At 33.6% G+C, this 16,915-nt stretch overlaps 1 long non-coding RNA gene across 1 annotated transcript; it reads right to left on the bottom strand.

Annotated features, from left to right (window-relative positions):
• Positions 1–903: 903 nt before the first annotated feature.
• On the bottom strand, positions 904–14,595 carry LOC111045717. The gene is made up of 3 exons (XR_002605726.2): positions 13,108–14,595; positions 7,241–7,295; positions 904–1,192 (listed from the first exon to the last, which is right to left on the bottom strand). It is a non-coding gene; the product is annotated as an uncharacterized LOC111045717 (long non-coding RNA).
• Positions 14,596–16,915: the final 2,320 nt, after the last annotated feature.

Raw genomic sequence — 16,915 nt, forward strand, 5'->3', positions numbered from 1 at the left:
AATGTCTAAACTGTTCTGTTGCTTTTAGCTCTCATTTGTTGAAATTTCATTGGCTTTCAATTATTTGCAGTTTTGGTTACTCAACTTCCATTACCTGTCGCCATGACCTGATATAAATGCATTTTCTCATTGGTTAGCTTGTGATTGGTCGAATTCCGGTTACTGAGCTCTCATTGGCTGTCGTCACGACGACGAAATCGTTGCTCTCTCTCATTGGCTATTGACTGTATTCTATTTTATTCAACTTCAATAATTGACTCGATCGCCTGTGACCATGAATACAAACTGTTCCACTCTCGTAAGTTATCTTGTGATCAGATAAATTCTCTTTATGAGTGCAAGAGAATTTTTGGTGGAGAGTTAGTGGGGAGGATATTTTTAATATTCTTTCCGAAGAATGGACATAGATATGTCCAAAGCTCCGCCAATTTATGTAGATGCATAACAATATACTTATTATCTATAGTTATTATATTACAAATTGCTTTTTCATATCATATACAGTTCAATAATTATTTTCTTAGTCTATATTATGTAAATTCATCTATAATTTTGCTGTATTGTAAGCTATTGTATATAAGTGTATAAGCCAGTATATATTGTAATCTACATAAATAAAGTACTCAATCAATCAAGAAGTCTCAGCTGTTTCCGTCTCATTGAAATACATACTGAAGAGATTTAATTGTAATGATTTGTTACCTACACAATAGTAAACTATGGAATGTTCTACAAAAACACTGGATAATTGTTTATTAGTAGGTTGTAGGTAAGAGCATACAAAAATATGATATAATTCAAATTCAAAGCTGAGATTGAATTACACTTGATTCTCATTGGTGTTAGATATTTGTAATTAGAAGTAACGATCAAATTCCGTGAACTATTATCTTAACAACATTATTATTAGAAATTTGAAAATTTATTAGAAATCATTATAACATTCTTGTATCTAACGAATTTAACAAAGAAACTACTTGTACAGAGTATAGAATTCAATACAGTATGAATATAATGTACAAGCCGTCAGGCTCGCTTCGCTCGCCATATCCGTATAGCCTGGACCCCCGATTGGATCGTCCAAAAATGAGATCAGCGGGCTCACTTCGTTCGCCAAAAACGCTGGTAAAAACACCAGTTACTATATCGGCGTATCTCTTCAAAATTCTTCCACCTCAGCTAAACCTGTGAACTGAATTTTTTAAAATATATTTCCATCAATTATTGAAAAAGGTGAGAAAACGCAGAAAAGTCACCTCATCACAAAATTTTTAGACCATAGCTACTAAACCTCTGTACCAAATTTGAACATTTTCTGTCTGTTACTTGATAAAAGAACTGAGAAAACGCTAATTTTGGGCGTATCTTTGACGTTATTTCAAATTCCTTCTAACACAACATTATTACACCCCACCTGAGCTTCTGTAGTAAATTTGAACATTTTTTGTTCATTTGTTCTCCATTAGGCTGAGAAAACGCTTAAAAAAACGCTGGTAAAACGCTAATTTTGGGCGTATCTTTGACGTTATTGCAAATTCCTTCTAACACAACATTATTACACCCCACCTGAGCTTCTGTACTAAATTTGAACATTTTCTGTTTATTTATTCATGATAAAGCTGAGAAAACGCTTAAAAAAAGCTGGAAAACCGCAGATTTTGGGCGTATCTTTGGAAATTTTTTTCAAATCCGTTCTTAGTGCGCCTCTAAAGGACCAACTGAACATACCTATCAAATTTGAACGTTTTTGGTCCGGTAGATTTTTAGTTCTGCGAGTGAGTGAGTCAGTCAGTGAGTGAGTGCCATTTCGCTTTTATATGTATAGATTCAGTATAGTATGAATGTATTACATTTTACACTCTCTAAATCTGTATTTTTGTGGGAGTGTGGGAACAACCATCAACAATAACGTATTTGGTAAAAGCTCTTCAAGCTTCTCCACTGAACTCCACAAGAAGACCGCTAACGAAAAACAAACTCACATTGTTATTTTTGCTGTTCACAACAAAAGATTTGGCGAAAAAATACGTGGAGGTAGAATAGAGAGCAGAAACGAATAGAGAAGAGAAAATTCCTTTCTTAGGGCAAACAAAAAAATAATGGCCGCCAGTTTTCGATTGGCAGGTGAACGTTGGGGGGATGATGTTTTTGGATACAAGTTCTGCGAAATTGTTCTCCAGAACTGAGCAGTTGAATTTGAAGGACAAGAAATTCGGTACGTCATCATCCTAGGAGAAGTTCTAGGAGAAATCTCCGACAGTTTACAATCTGTAAAGTTTTAGAATTTAGGTTTTTGTGTAGTGGTCGAATAGGTCGAAATCTTCGGAAGAGAGTGATCAGTCCAAACCTATACTTCCAACACTCAGAATCAAAATACACCAACAGATTGGACTGATTTGCTTTAAAAAAGATCCGCACAAGGATTGACAACTTGTTGACAAGATAATATTGGATTACATTTATAAACTTAACCTTGATAAAAATTTGATTGTACAATAATTTGGATGCAATTTCTTGTTATTCTACCAACCAAACCACAGGTTGTATCAAGTGATCTAAATTAATCTGATTGTATGGTGAGAGTTGTTGTGGTATTTCTCCATACATCATCAATAAGACAACATCAAAGTCCTATTCTTTTGATTTAAAATAACATTGAAAACTGATCACTGATCCACATTATTTCATTGTACGCACATTGCTGCCAACAATGCCGAATTAGAATCGTAGTTAGCCTGTCACATGCAAGCCAATATTAGATCAACAAGTTATTTTCAGATCAACAATTCTCAACACAGGACTAATAGTGATCAGTTGAAGATCGAGAATAGATTCAAGGAGAACCATCAGATTATTAGATAGATGATAGCTGAGAAAAAATGAAGCCATCTTTATAGTGAGGTCCACGTTATAGTGGCAGTGGATAGAGATAGGAGAAGAGCGTTACCAATTGTCTGCCTTAATTTATAATACTTCTACATTGTAAAAACAGATTTGGCAACGTTGCGAAGCTATAGAAGGATAGCGATATCTGTTTTGTCGAATGATAGACAAGGATAGCAGCACCAATGTTGATCAAATATTGCCATTATAACGTGGACCTCACTATAGTTGAGCCAACTAGAGAAGACTATGGAGAAGCTCAATTCAATAAACGTATGTATTTATTCATGTGTCGAATTAAAATGAGATGTTTTTGAAAGTTATTTAGAATAAGAGTCATTAAGAATAAATTTAGAATAGTAAGCCCACTTAATTCTATAAGAAAGAATTGAGATTGCTCTCCATAGAAATACATAAATTAAAAAAAATCGTACCAGGTTGCAATGCCAGAACATGACAAATGCAACGGATAAGTAAAGTAAGTAAATTCGTATAGCTTTTGTTTGTGGGGAGTCCCTTGCGGGAAGGTCCCACCGCCTGAATATATAATTAAAGCCGTCAATAGGCCTTACAACTGTCATACTTCAGCCGGGACCGACAGTTTAACGTGTCCATCCGATAACACTAGAGTGATCTGGTTAAAAAACTTTTGGTATTGAGATGGTTTGAACCCGGGATCTCTATGTTCCTACGCAAGCACTCTATCCACTAGACCACGGATCACTCCATGCAACGGACGAAGCCTATTGAAAAAACAAAATTTACAGCATTCTCAGTGCATTGCATGTAATAATGATTGTGCAACAACTATTCCAGTTATGAAAGCTCCAGTAATTCCCTCTTAAAAAAAAGATTGTTACTACTGTATACTACTTTTTAGACTCTTGTATACTTTTGCCTTCTCATCTTTTCATTTCTTCTTCTTCTTCTTCTATTTTCTTTATCTACTCAGCTATTGATAGCTTCTTCTTCTTCTTCTTCTTCTTCTTCTTCTTCTTCTTCTTCTTCTTCTTCTTCTCTTCTTCTTCTTCTTCTTCTTCTTCTTCTTCTTCTTCTTCTTCTTCTTCTTCTATTTTCTTCATCTACTCAGCTATTGATAGCTGCTAACAATCAGCTGTGAGCCGATCCGATCCCACTTCTGTCCCAGAATAAAAAGTGCTGCACTGAAAATAGATCACCAGAGCGCCAGAACAGAACAGAACACATCACTTCAACAGGAAACAAACATCTGACCCAGTTATTTTTACTGTTTCTCTTTCTGTTCCTGCTTTACTTCATCACTAGTTCCCACCTTCATCAACTTTTTCACTTCCAACTTCTCAATTTTACTAGAGACTTAATTGTTCAATATTCTGTTTTCCAATTTATTGTCATCTCAACTTCTGCACAATTTATCTTCAGTAATTCTATCACAGTATTTGAGAGGCTGTCATTCTTATTGATACTTCATTTTTGTTCTACTCTAATCTAGGTTCATAACTATGTCCATAATCTGTTCTAGCTCTTCTATGTTCATTCAGGTTTGTGTCTTTCTCTTAATTATACTTTTATAGGAAAAGGTTATTTAGAATTTCATCCCAAATGCCCCATAATCCTATTTCCATGGAGTAACTGTGATAACGGCTATAACATTTTTCTGAACGTTTCTAGAAGAATTTCGACTCCATTTTTGAATTCTACGCCCAAAAAAACATCAGAAGGCACTCCACTGTCACATTTCATGCAGCTGGTATTATTCAACTTGTAAATGAATGTAAAATTATGGATCAACTTTGTGTCAGAGTGGAAATGTAGAGGAAACTAAAAAAACATTCAATGCGTTTGACAATTTTCAAATCAAATTTTGAATGTATCAATCGATAGAAAAAATAAAGAAGTTAAATAAATCAATATCATTTTTATTTTTCAAGCCAAAATAAAATAAAAAAAACGTGATCCCAATTACCCCACTTCACCCTACATCGATCACAGTATTATTGTGATTAAGGTAGATATTATTTATTATACATAGAAGTAGCCTATATCAGTAAAAATTGAAAAATCAAGGTACCATTTTATTTAACTTTATTTTATTTTCACGGCAAGTTAAAACTTATCATTTCCAAGTCGATACATGTGAGAAATAAAATGAAGTTGAGAAAAGGTTACGTTATTTTTCAATTTTCACATAAATAACAGTAGCCCCTACCAAGAAAGTGAATATAGAGGTACAATATAATATGTATTCCTTAGTAGTAGGAGATCTCTTAGTAGTTCAATGCAGAAAATGATAAAGGATTGGAGTCCTAGTTTTTAAAGGATTAAGTCCTAAATTTGAAGGATTTCAGATTCCTAGCAATAAGTTTAGAAAACACATCCAGGTGGTTCGGAACCCATTTAAACGGTCAGTACTTCAATGTACCACATCATCATCCTCCCATTACACATGCACAATTCTAGTAGTAACATCATTCTCAGCAGAAACCTACTAATGAATGAAAAAATTCATTATTTCTCATGTTTATTTCTCAATGAAAAAATTAGAATATAGTGAGATTTACTTTAATCTGTGATAATTCCTCATAAATATCATCAATGCACCTCAATGCTGAAAGTTTGAAGTGAATCTCACTATATATAGTTTAGAATCCTCTAGAACGAACACAAATTACATCATTGACATAAATTGACTACAATAACTCTGCAGAACTATTTGAAATTCAGAACAAGACCACAGTCCAGCCTCAAGTGCAAAGTCTTTAAAGCAAAGAAAGACCGTACAAGAAGTCACGACACATATGTGTCGTTAAAACGATGTATATACGGTAATAAAAAACAATCATTCACAAGACGAAACTATATTAGCAATCCAAATACAGTTATAAAAAGAACCAAGTGGAAAAGTATAAGAATTACCTAAAAAACGTCGTTCTTTTAACTAGCTAATTGCTCGCATTGCAATGTTAATTGTACACGCACAAGGTAAAGAGAAGGAATGGGAAGAAGGTGAAAAAGAAGAATAAAATGGAAATGTAGAAGAATGTGGAATGGCGTGATGAATGGACTGGAAGCCTAATGAATGAATGAAGGAAAGAATGGACGTGTCACCATTCAAGTCTTTTTCTTCTCCTCCATCTTCATCTTCTTCTCTTCTCTCCTTCATCTTCTTCTTCTTCTCTTCTTCATCTTCATTTTCCTGTTCACAATAATCTATTGTTGCAATTATAACGATTCCAAGTTGTCACCATCGGTATTTGAAATACAAGAAACTAGTTCGGGTTTTACCCTTTTGTCAATCACTAGAGTCCTAAAATGCTACAGGATGGAGCCAGCTATACGACTGGTAGTTGGCTGACCTATCAAGTTGTAAAGCTGTCATTGGCCGAGACAAAACTCGTTCATTGTGGGCGGAGCATTCATACTGTAACAGAGTGACAGGAATGAGCAATAGCAATGAATGAATCACCCATCGCTCCACCCACGATAGGCGTGTCTTGTCTCGGCCAATGACAGCAAAATGATGAAAAGCGCTCCATTGACAGAATTCTGCTGATCCATGTCAATCCTCTGCAGGAAAATTCTTCAGGAAATTTTCCTCAGTAGAAAAATTCAAGTGCCTGTACTAAAGATGAACAATGGTGTAACAATCAAAATTATTATTCTATAAATTTGAACAGACCATAATTATTACAGTTTCTTCAATCCTTCTCTGTTCTTATCTTCACTTCTCCAACTTGCTAAAAAATTTTTTTTTGCTAAATAACTCTCTTCTCCATCCTCATTCTACAATCCTGCATCTTCCTCTTCTCCTTCTTTCCTTTTTCTGCCTTTTTCCTTCTTTTTCTTTCTTCCCCTACTTCTTCTTCTTCTTCTGATTTTTCTTTTTCTTCCTCTTCTCCTTGTTTCGCTTCCTCCCCAATCATCAGACTTCACATACTTTTACATGTTCTTTGTTGATGTCAGTCAAGAGATAAATGTGAGTTACTGAGTGCGAGAGTGAGTCAGTGATCATACACTGAGAGAGACTCTCTTTTCCCGAAAGAGTGGGAGTGAGAGAGAGGGTGTGTGCAATTTATGTAGGCCTAACCAGTTTTGTCTTGATCGGACAGGACAATCGTTTGTTTTCATTCAGATAAAATCGCAAAAAGTTGGGACCAATTATTGTAATTCCAACACCCCATAAAACACAGCTCAACACAAAAACATGTTTATTACACCTCTTGATATAGGATTGTTGTGCTTTTAAAAACAAAAACATCTTCATTACTCCTTGCAATAGGTACAGCATTGTTGGACTTCTTTACATTGGTATTCTTCTTACCAACACTTAGCCTGGTGTATTAGGCCATGGAAAAAAGTATAGTAGATTTATACTCACAATATGAGTCGAGAATTTTCCAAAAGTTCATATCAGATTGAAAAGGTGTATTTACCTGAAAAGAAAGAAACTGCGTATTAGAAATAAATCTACCATTCTAAAATATTTGAAATTCAAACATATTATAATACTTCAGACTTCAGAGAGCTTCATCATATAACTAACTACAGAGATTACTGATGATAAAATTATAGCATGATCATCAATAACTTGTTAATTTTTTATTTACATTGGAAATAATACACAAATCATAATAATGTATAATATGTTCAAGCTAATAATAACACGGAAGTCAATCAAACTTAAAATAATCATTGAACTCTTAAATTCATTTGCTACTGAAAAGAGTAACTAGTAACAACAATGAATGAAATAAGTTGCAATCAAATGAAATTAACAATGAATCAAATAAGGTGTAATCAATTGAAGTTGACAATGAATCAAATAAGGTTTTTATTCAATACGACCCACAGAGTGTAAAATGTAGCATGCATTCTACTCATTGTAATATATTAAATCCTAGACTCTGTGACAATACAGAAACAATATTACTCTAGATTATTACTCCTGGAAATAATTTCTACTGTAATATCAATAAATGAATATATATCTGGATTTGCTTCTACAGCAATACAGTTCGAGCTGGATTGCTGAGAACATCCAATGAAATTATTCATTATCAAACAAAAGTTAGAGTAAAGAGTAAATATTGAAATTAATGAATCATATTGAATTAAATCTTATCAATTACTCAAAGAGTAGGGCCTATGAGTCAAAGCAAAACTTTGACATTGAATGAAAATGAGCGTCATTCATTCATCCACAAGTAGTAATGTTGATGAATGAATTACAACTTAACAATGAATGTATCAATGAATAAACGTGGTTGAAAAGCATAATGGAATGTGACAAGGGGAGAGAGTTACTTCAACAGAATAATAATTATCCACAATCATGAATACTGTTTTATGTGCAGTTAAAATAATTGTTCAAGATTCCAACCAACTTTTATTTCAACCATTAATCTGCATCAAGTTATACCAATCTACAAACATGGATTCACACGTATTTCTCATACAGTAATAGAAGAGTAATATTAATATAGTGTTATTTACTGTATGACTGATTGCGAAAATTAAAAGTGTAACCCTATTTTTGAACTATATTCTCGTATATATTTTTTCGTATCTTATGCTTCTCTCCTTTTTTATCAATCGGGAGATACATTTATGGTTTGTGCCTGCTATAACTCTTCCAATTACAGTCAAGATATATAAGCAAGTGCAAGTTCTTTACAATCTTTACAAATGGGCTATTCTCTCTTTCAGGACCGACAATTTTATTCAGTTCCCCACTCTTCAGTTCCAGAGTCAACTTCCAAAGATATTTCAATATTTGTATTCTCTTAGCCTACCTAGAGATCAATGTAATAATATGTGGAGGGAGTACACAATTCATATACAGTAATGCACAATATTTGATGAATTTTATGATGTTATCATATTTGGTAGTACCACAGAAGAAAGAAGAATAAAATTATTGTGATCTCTCCTCCGTGGTAGTACCTAGTTGAATTGATTCCACCCATTCCTAACTCGTCCATAGTCGGCATTGAAATTTCAATAATCTCTAGTAATTAAGTAATCTAGTAATTCTAGTAATCTCTCTAAGAAATGCTCTCAGTCTAACCATTGAGAGCAAAGAATTGGGGTAGAGCTCCTCCTTGGGGCTAGTGTGCATTACTGTATATAGTTTGTGAAACCCCTTTTCACAAACTAAATGAACAATATTTGTTTGATATTATATTATTGCCATCAAGGGATTACTACCCCATCCTAACTATTCAGTAAAACATGTAGCCTAGATAATATCCTACTACGTAAATTTCATGAAGAGTCTACAGCAGACATGACAAAGCTATTTTTAGACCACGCTAAAAAGGACAATGAACTCAACTCTCTAATTTGCATAGAAACAGCAAGCAGCCCATCAAACTAAGTAGTCGTTCTGTAGTGAGGACTGTCAGCATAGGTTCAATGTGAAGCAATGATGTTATTTATAAGAAAATATGACAGTTCAAAGTGAATCTCACTATAGTTTTCCGTATAACCACACCGGAAACAGATAACTCAAACCTAAAACTTTTTCAAACTTTGAAAAGTTGTCGGTGAATGGTGTATTATATGTTGGCTGTGCAAGCGTTGCAGACAAAAATAAAATTGATCGAACCCACGATAAAAATTAGTCAAGTTTTCTTGAACTCAAGGAAACTTGAAACTACTAAAACAAAAACTTGAAACCACGATACCATTCAGTGAGTATAGAATGTAATTACATGTAGCTATTATGTAGCTACACTACGCTTGCACAATCAGTGATTATAGAATGTAATTACATTCTATACTCAATGATAACAATGTGATATAATGCGCCAATGTGGAACCCTTCTTCAAGTTCATTTTGCAAAAATCTGTGTTTCAAGTTTTCTTGAAGTCAAGTGAACTTGAATTCAAAATACCTTGACTAATGTAAACGCACGAGCTGATGTTCAATCATTTTTTGTACTTTTTGATGAAGTGAAAGAAACGCGTGAAGACTGAAGAGTGAGCAGAACACTGATATCGAACAATCAGCGACATGATTGTGGACTTGCTTCGATGTCCCCAGCTTGGAATGTTCCCAATGCTTGTTCCCTATGCTTGAAATTTCCCTACAGTATGTTCCCAATGTCCCTTACATTCTTGCAGATATTAACATCACCAAAGTATTCAGACCAATTTTGTCTTAATAACATCAATAACTTGATTACGTAACACCATCTACTAAAAATTACATAACACTTTTGTATTGTAAACAACAATTTCCAATCAAATGACGTTAAAATTTTTGTCAAGTGTCAGATTAATTAGACGGGGGAAAGGTCGACTTTAAACAATAATCAACACAAAATTTCGAAAATTTAGACTTTGGAATCGCAAATGCGTGACTGTAGTATTTGGATTATTTGATGCCGTGTTATAAAGAAATACTAAATGAATCTAAATTGAAAAATATATTACTGACTTACATACAAAAGTAGTTCATTTCACAAGAAACAACTGCTAGTTGAATTAAATGTCAACTTTTGTAATATGATTGTGATCGAGTGACTCATAGAAATTGGGATCTGTTATAAGATGTATTACTATAATCATAATATGCAGCGACCAAACTATAAGAACTAACAAAAAATAAATATTTGTGACGTTCACTTGGTATATCTGGTCTCAAGAATAAATTTGAATTTGAAAAACACAGTTTTATTTTGTCACATCCACATTTATTAGACATTAATACAGGACTGCAGTTTCGTGATCAAACCAACACATCTTCAGCTATATTTGGAATACTATGGGCGTGTTGGAAATAATGACCAATAATTGTTCAAAATACCCTCTCAGCCCTCAAGTTTTTTTGATTTTCCATCTTTCAACGCTGATAAAAGGTATTCAAAGGCATTCAAAGGTAATGATAGGTATTCAAAGGTAATAAAATAATTGAAAAAAAGTTTTTTTATGAATTCCCACATCCTTTGATTAATTACATGATCTGGATTTACGTTGGAGCACTACCTCTGTAAACGGAGGTAGTGTTTACGAAGGTAGTGGTTGGAGTCACTAGTATAGCAATTCCTCACTGCTTCCGTTACCACTAATTCTGAATTATTACACAAATTCTGACACATATTACTGCAATGCTATTATGAGCTCTGCCAATTTTAGAGCAAATGGTTAAAAGCTGTCAAGTTACAAAATATTGTACTACAAATTTGTTGAAGAGAAGAGTCATTCAGTTGGACGAATTACAATATTCTGAGTTCGAAAATGCTCACTTAGTTCAGTATGAAACAATGTTTTAACATCAGAAATGAATTCCAAACAGAACAACGAAAAGAGAAGGTTTCAACAACAACACTGACAGCTCATCATGTGAGAATTCTGTCTAGAAGACATGAATTGAACTGCCAAAAGATGTCCTATATGTTGTTTCTCTGGCAAACATCCATTCACTGTGGTTATATACAGTATATCGGACGAAAACAAAAATATTTTTAAAATAACTTATGGATAAACAATAATTCCATTCAACCATTTACAGTCCACTTTAAATTTCATTCAATAGAAGAATTTCTATGAAAAACATATCATCTATATAATAATTAATTTCAGTCAATTTAATAAGGGATGCTGACTGAAGTGGATCTCACTACACTGGAACCTCGATATAGTACATCCAACATCCTAAGGGACTGCTCAACAAAAGTATTACGAGTCTGTACTGAATCGGGGTGCACTGTATTGTATATGAAAGCTATATGGACTTTTCAAAGGACTGAAGAGAAAATGTACTAGGAAGGGGAATATACTATAACTGGAAATGTACTATAACGGGGTGTACTATATAGAGGTTTTACTGTTTAACTACTTAAACTTGGTAGTTTGTCCGTTGGTTTGGAACGTACATAACTGGGTACGTCCCAGACTCAATTTTGAAAATTGAGAAAATAGGAAGTTTTAGATTTTTTCCTAGAGGCGGGTTCTATTCTAATAGAATTAATCTCAATTTGGAAATTGAATTGATAACAACGATATTGAGCTAATATCGAGTGAGAATCAGTTTTGCATAAATATTCATCGTAAGTTTGATAATAGACACTCATGTGTTAATCAAGATAGAGTAGGTTTAGTGGCGTGATATCTGTTGAATTTGGTGTGATACATACTCAGCCAAAATCAGTCGCAAGACTACGTCGATTTATCAGCAATATATTTATTCTTCGCAGCGATCAAAGAACTGAAAATTCTATACTATCTGAATAATTAGAACTTTGCATTTTCAACGAAAACAAATTGAAAAGATTGCGTCGCAGTAGCACTGTATTGACAGACCAACAAGAATGTTGATACAAATTTGCAAAAAATTAGAAATCAAATACATTTATACGTAAAAAACTAATTTTATTGAAAACGAATGAAAAACGTAGTTTCAGCGATTTACCTTTCTGACAGGCTAGCATAATATTGTTAAAACAAGGGGTGGATAGGACTACGGGTTCAGTAAATAGAAAATAGAGGTATTAATAAAGAACTAGATGTTCAGTCAATTAGAGCTCAAACAACTACAGACAACATACTACATTACTTCTCATCAGCACTACTGTATAGTATATAGACTCAACATTTCTGTTATTTCAACGAATACAAATTAGAAAAATATAATTGCACAGTTTTTATGCCCTTGACAAACGAACCAGGAATATTGTTAGATACAAGGAAAACTAGCAATAAATCAGATACTAATCAGCAATACAATCCGTTGAAACAGCTTTTTTTAAATTAGTTATCAGCAATTCCTATTTCTGCGAACTAACCAAACAATTGAGTAACAATGAAAACGGATATTCTTAAAAATTCAATTGATTTGAAGAGAAAAATGTAGGTAACAGTGAAAAGTGGAATTTCAAATGATACCATATTGTACAAAAATGAACCATCAATGCAAAGAGCCACTTGTTTTGTTCAAATTTGCTGTTATCTTAATACATTATCCATCTCTATCCAGGACTCCTGTCAAATCCAAATCCAAGCAATGTAGAAATGTAGTTCTGTAAAATTTATGTGGAAATTGTTCAGCAAAAATATAAAAATACAGTACAATAAATTGATAAAAATAAGGCTCTTTCTGCCTTCTGCAAAACAAATCTGAAGTATTGAGGTCTAGGAATAGAGACACCGACAAACACATGTACAGAATATGCAGACATTTACAGAGATAATAGATTGAACACCACTTATTGAGTACAACGCTACCATAAATAGAATAATTACACGTTATTACAGTCGCCTACAATGATTGCGTCACAAAGAACAGTCAATCACGATACCACGATTAACCAAGATTCAGTAATTTATGTGTACAACCATAATAATTCATCTGATGTATAACTGCAATATAGTCAATGACTATGACTGAAACAGCAAATTATAATCAACTCTATCAACCCACCTAGCCAAACCAATCACTTTTACGACTTTATTTACATTTCAATTTCATTGACTACACGTGGAGAAGTTAATGACCGAATAAAAACCTATTTTATGCTAAGCTCTAATTTTACGCGAGTTGAAAACGGGAAATACCTCTTTCAACACTACTGTAGTCCACTAATTTGATTCAGTGTTGGCTATTACCATAGCCTCTAATGTATTAGAGGTGGCTACCTCATACTAGTATTACATACATTCTTTTCATTATCTGTGCTAGTATACTATACTGTATGCAAGTAATATAAGTTACTAATAAATAATGAATATTTTGATTTCAGAGCATAGGATCAGCGACTAGATTTCAAACTGATGGAAACTAGCCAAGAACTTGCTACTGTCATTATATCTCTTGAAGCATTAACAGTTCTATTTGATTATGTTTCTACTTTCTATTCCATCTAAATTGAAGAACATGCCTCATGTATTTGACACAAAATTGAACTCAAGAATGAAGCGAAATAATAACTTGATTTTGAGACATTATGAATGAAATATCAAGTACTCCTGTGCCTGAGCCATTTAATACACTAAACAATATACAATATTAATTTATTGGAGTACTAAAACTATATTCAATAATATTAAAGAATAATATTATCATAGTTGAAGGTTCAATTAGTGTACAAAGCATTGTTGTAGCTTCAACAACCGTGTTCGTGTTACATTGTCAGAATATTCTTTACAGCGCACACACGCCAGTAAACAAGAGCGTTATGCAACGCCCTCTCTCAACACCGTTATCAATCATCATCATCATCATTATAATATTAATCATTGAAGTACAGTTTGGCATTTGGCACTTAAAAATAGCAAGGGTGAGAGAGAGAGAGAAAGTGTGAGAGCAAGAAGGATGATTGAGAGTGTCTGGTGAAGAAAAACAGCTACATGGTTGTTTTTACTGAGAGAACAGCTGATAAAATGATACTATGCTCTCAATCAGCTGTTATCACTTGGCGTATCCTGTCACGTGTCATAAATACAGCACATTAACGCAAAATTTTCAGAAATCTGTTTTGAAGTAAAGTAGCAATGAATTCATTTCATGAACACATTTACAATATTTAAAATGATATTGCAGGGAACAGAACCATTACAATTAGGTATAGATCGTACAGTGATTAATATTCACACTACACTAGACTTTGATTGGATTAGGATTTATACTCGTCTAGATTTTAAAGCCGTTCATGCTTTAGAAGGGGAAACGTTTAGGTCCGTTTGCACAGTAACAGTTTAAACTAAATTTCATTTTAAACTGGATTAAATCCATCATCCATATCAAGTCTCGTTCGTTATAATATGGTTCATTTTAGACGCCACCAGCTGATTAAATTCAGTTCAAGCTTTGACTGTGCAAACGGCCCTTAGGGTCGTTTTCTCCAAAAAATTTGAACTAATGTTCTAGTTTAAACCATCAGACTCAATTGACACACACTATAATGAATGCAACCATACATTGGTTAAAAGGATTTAATAGTCAAATCAACTTTGGAGAAAGCGACCTTTGAAAGATAAAATTAATTATAGACTATAGAATATATTTAATCATGCACTTTGCCTGATTAATCGCTTTACTTTAATCGAGTGCTGACTGATGTACTGATAAAACTACATTATATTGAAATACAGTATTACCATTTACTCAAGTTTTCAAATTAAAATTCATAATTATTTATACAGTCGACAGTTTCTTTATCAACCCTGCAACCTCTCCATACAGCGGGAAAACATAAATAAGAATACAAATGTAAGTACTCTTTTTAAAATTGTTTAATCATGACATGTTTCGGCCCGACATGTTGAGTACCCGGTTGAGTACCCGGTTTACCCGGTTTTGTTTGCTCGGTTTACACCAAAGTTATGAACAAAATGTTAATAACTTAATCCTTAAAGATTATATTAGAATGAACTGAACTTGACAAACACATATGTTCATCAAGTGTATAAGTTATATTCAATCTAATAGAATCTATAAGGATTAAGTTATTAACATTTCTATTTCTATTCATATTCAACAGTAGACGTAAAGAAAAAAGACAAGTGGGAAAACACTACCATCTGAAAAAAACATTAAATTTAGAAACATTTTCTGACTCACACTACAACATTGTTTCAAACTTCATTTTTCCATTTTCACATCGGGGTTTTCCTTCTAGATAAAGAGTTTTGTGAACAAAGATAAAAACTGGAACAGAGGCGACATTGGCCTATTAAAACAGCCTCATTAGTCGCGACAGTCTCAAGTGGCCTACAAATAATATTTTATTCCACTTTTTTTCTATAATGAGATTCACACCAAACTGTCACCATTGATAAAGTTGACAATCCTGGTAATGGTAAGTTCATTTTTAATTTTAGAAAATTGTATGCTCTCCTAGATAAAGAACAAAGTGTTAATGCTGGAACAATATCACTCACAAGTCAGTATCAGAAGTCAGTATCTGTTGGAAAAAACGGGATTGTGTTCCTTGTATGTTATTAAACAAAGCATATAACTTAGGTAATTCATTTTCTAACGCAGCACCGATGATAAATTGATGTAAGGTATGTAGAAGTATGATAAATCAGGCACCAGAATACTGAGTGTAATTCATGGAAACGTACGTAAAATTATTAATTTATTTATTTATTTATACGTGGATACAATATTGAAATAAGTAAACTCTTCATTTGTAGAGCTTTAATCAAATAAAATTGAACATGACTTTCTACTAGTAACGGATCAACAACATTTGATATTTATGAATGAATCAATGACAACGAAAACATATGGTTTATCATATCATTCTACCCGGCTAGATTTTCGTGTTATCTTAGGGGCAAGATGACGGAGCGACACAGTGGACTCTTGTCCATCAGGGCGACGAATGTGAGCATACTCTGGGTTTGCCTCAATCAATTCAACTTCTTCTACTGATGAATCTTGCTTTGAATTTCGGTTCATTTTCTTCAGCCAAACTGGTCCTGGGCTCATTAGCCAAGATGGTAGTGACTGTCCATTTGTTGAGGATCTCATGTGTAGGAACATTCGTTCATTTTTTTCATTTTTTATTTTTCTATTGTGTTGAGTGCCAAACATGAATGTGACTGATTTTTGGTCAGTGATCAAAGTGAATTGTTTTCGTAGTAAATAGTGTCTCCATTTTCTTATAGACTCCACAATGGCATAGGCTTCTTTCTCAACAGCTGAATGCCTGGTTTCACTTTGGGACAAAGTTCGTGAGAAAAAGGCTACTGGTCGAGAATTTTGTGTTAATGTTGCACCAATTGCAAAATCTGATGCATCTGTCTCAATTATGAATGGTACATTTTCATCAACAAAGAGCAGTACCGCGGAAGCAATTTCATTTTTCAACAATTCCAAAGTTTCCATCAGATCTTGAGATAGAGGGAATTTCTGTATGTGGACAAGGGGGTGAATCTTTTGAGAAAAGTTTTTAATCCATCGGGAGTAATGAGCCAGTAATCCCATGAGTCGTTTCATTTCTTTAGCATTTCTTGGGGGTGGAAAGTTCATGAGTGGTGCAAGGCGTTCTGGGTCAGGTTTAATTTCTCCATGTTTTATCTCATACCCAAGGAACTTCAATGA

Source organism: Nilaparvata lugens, unplaced genomic scaffold (genome assembly GCF_014356525.2).
Source record: "Nilaparvata lugens isolate BPH unplaced genomic scaffold, ASM1435652v1 scaffold622_1, whole genome shotgun sequence".
NCBI lineage: Eukaryota > Metazoa > Arthropoda > Insecta > Hemiptera > Delphacidae > Nilaparvata > Nilaparvata lugens.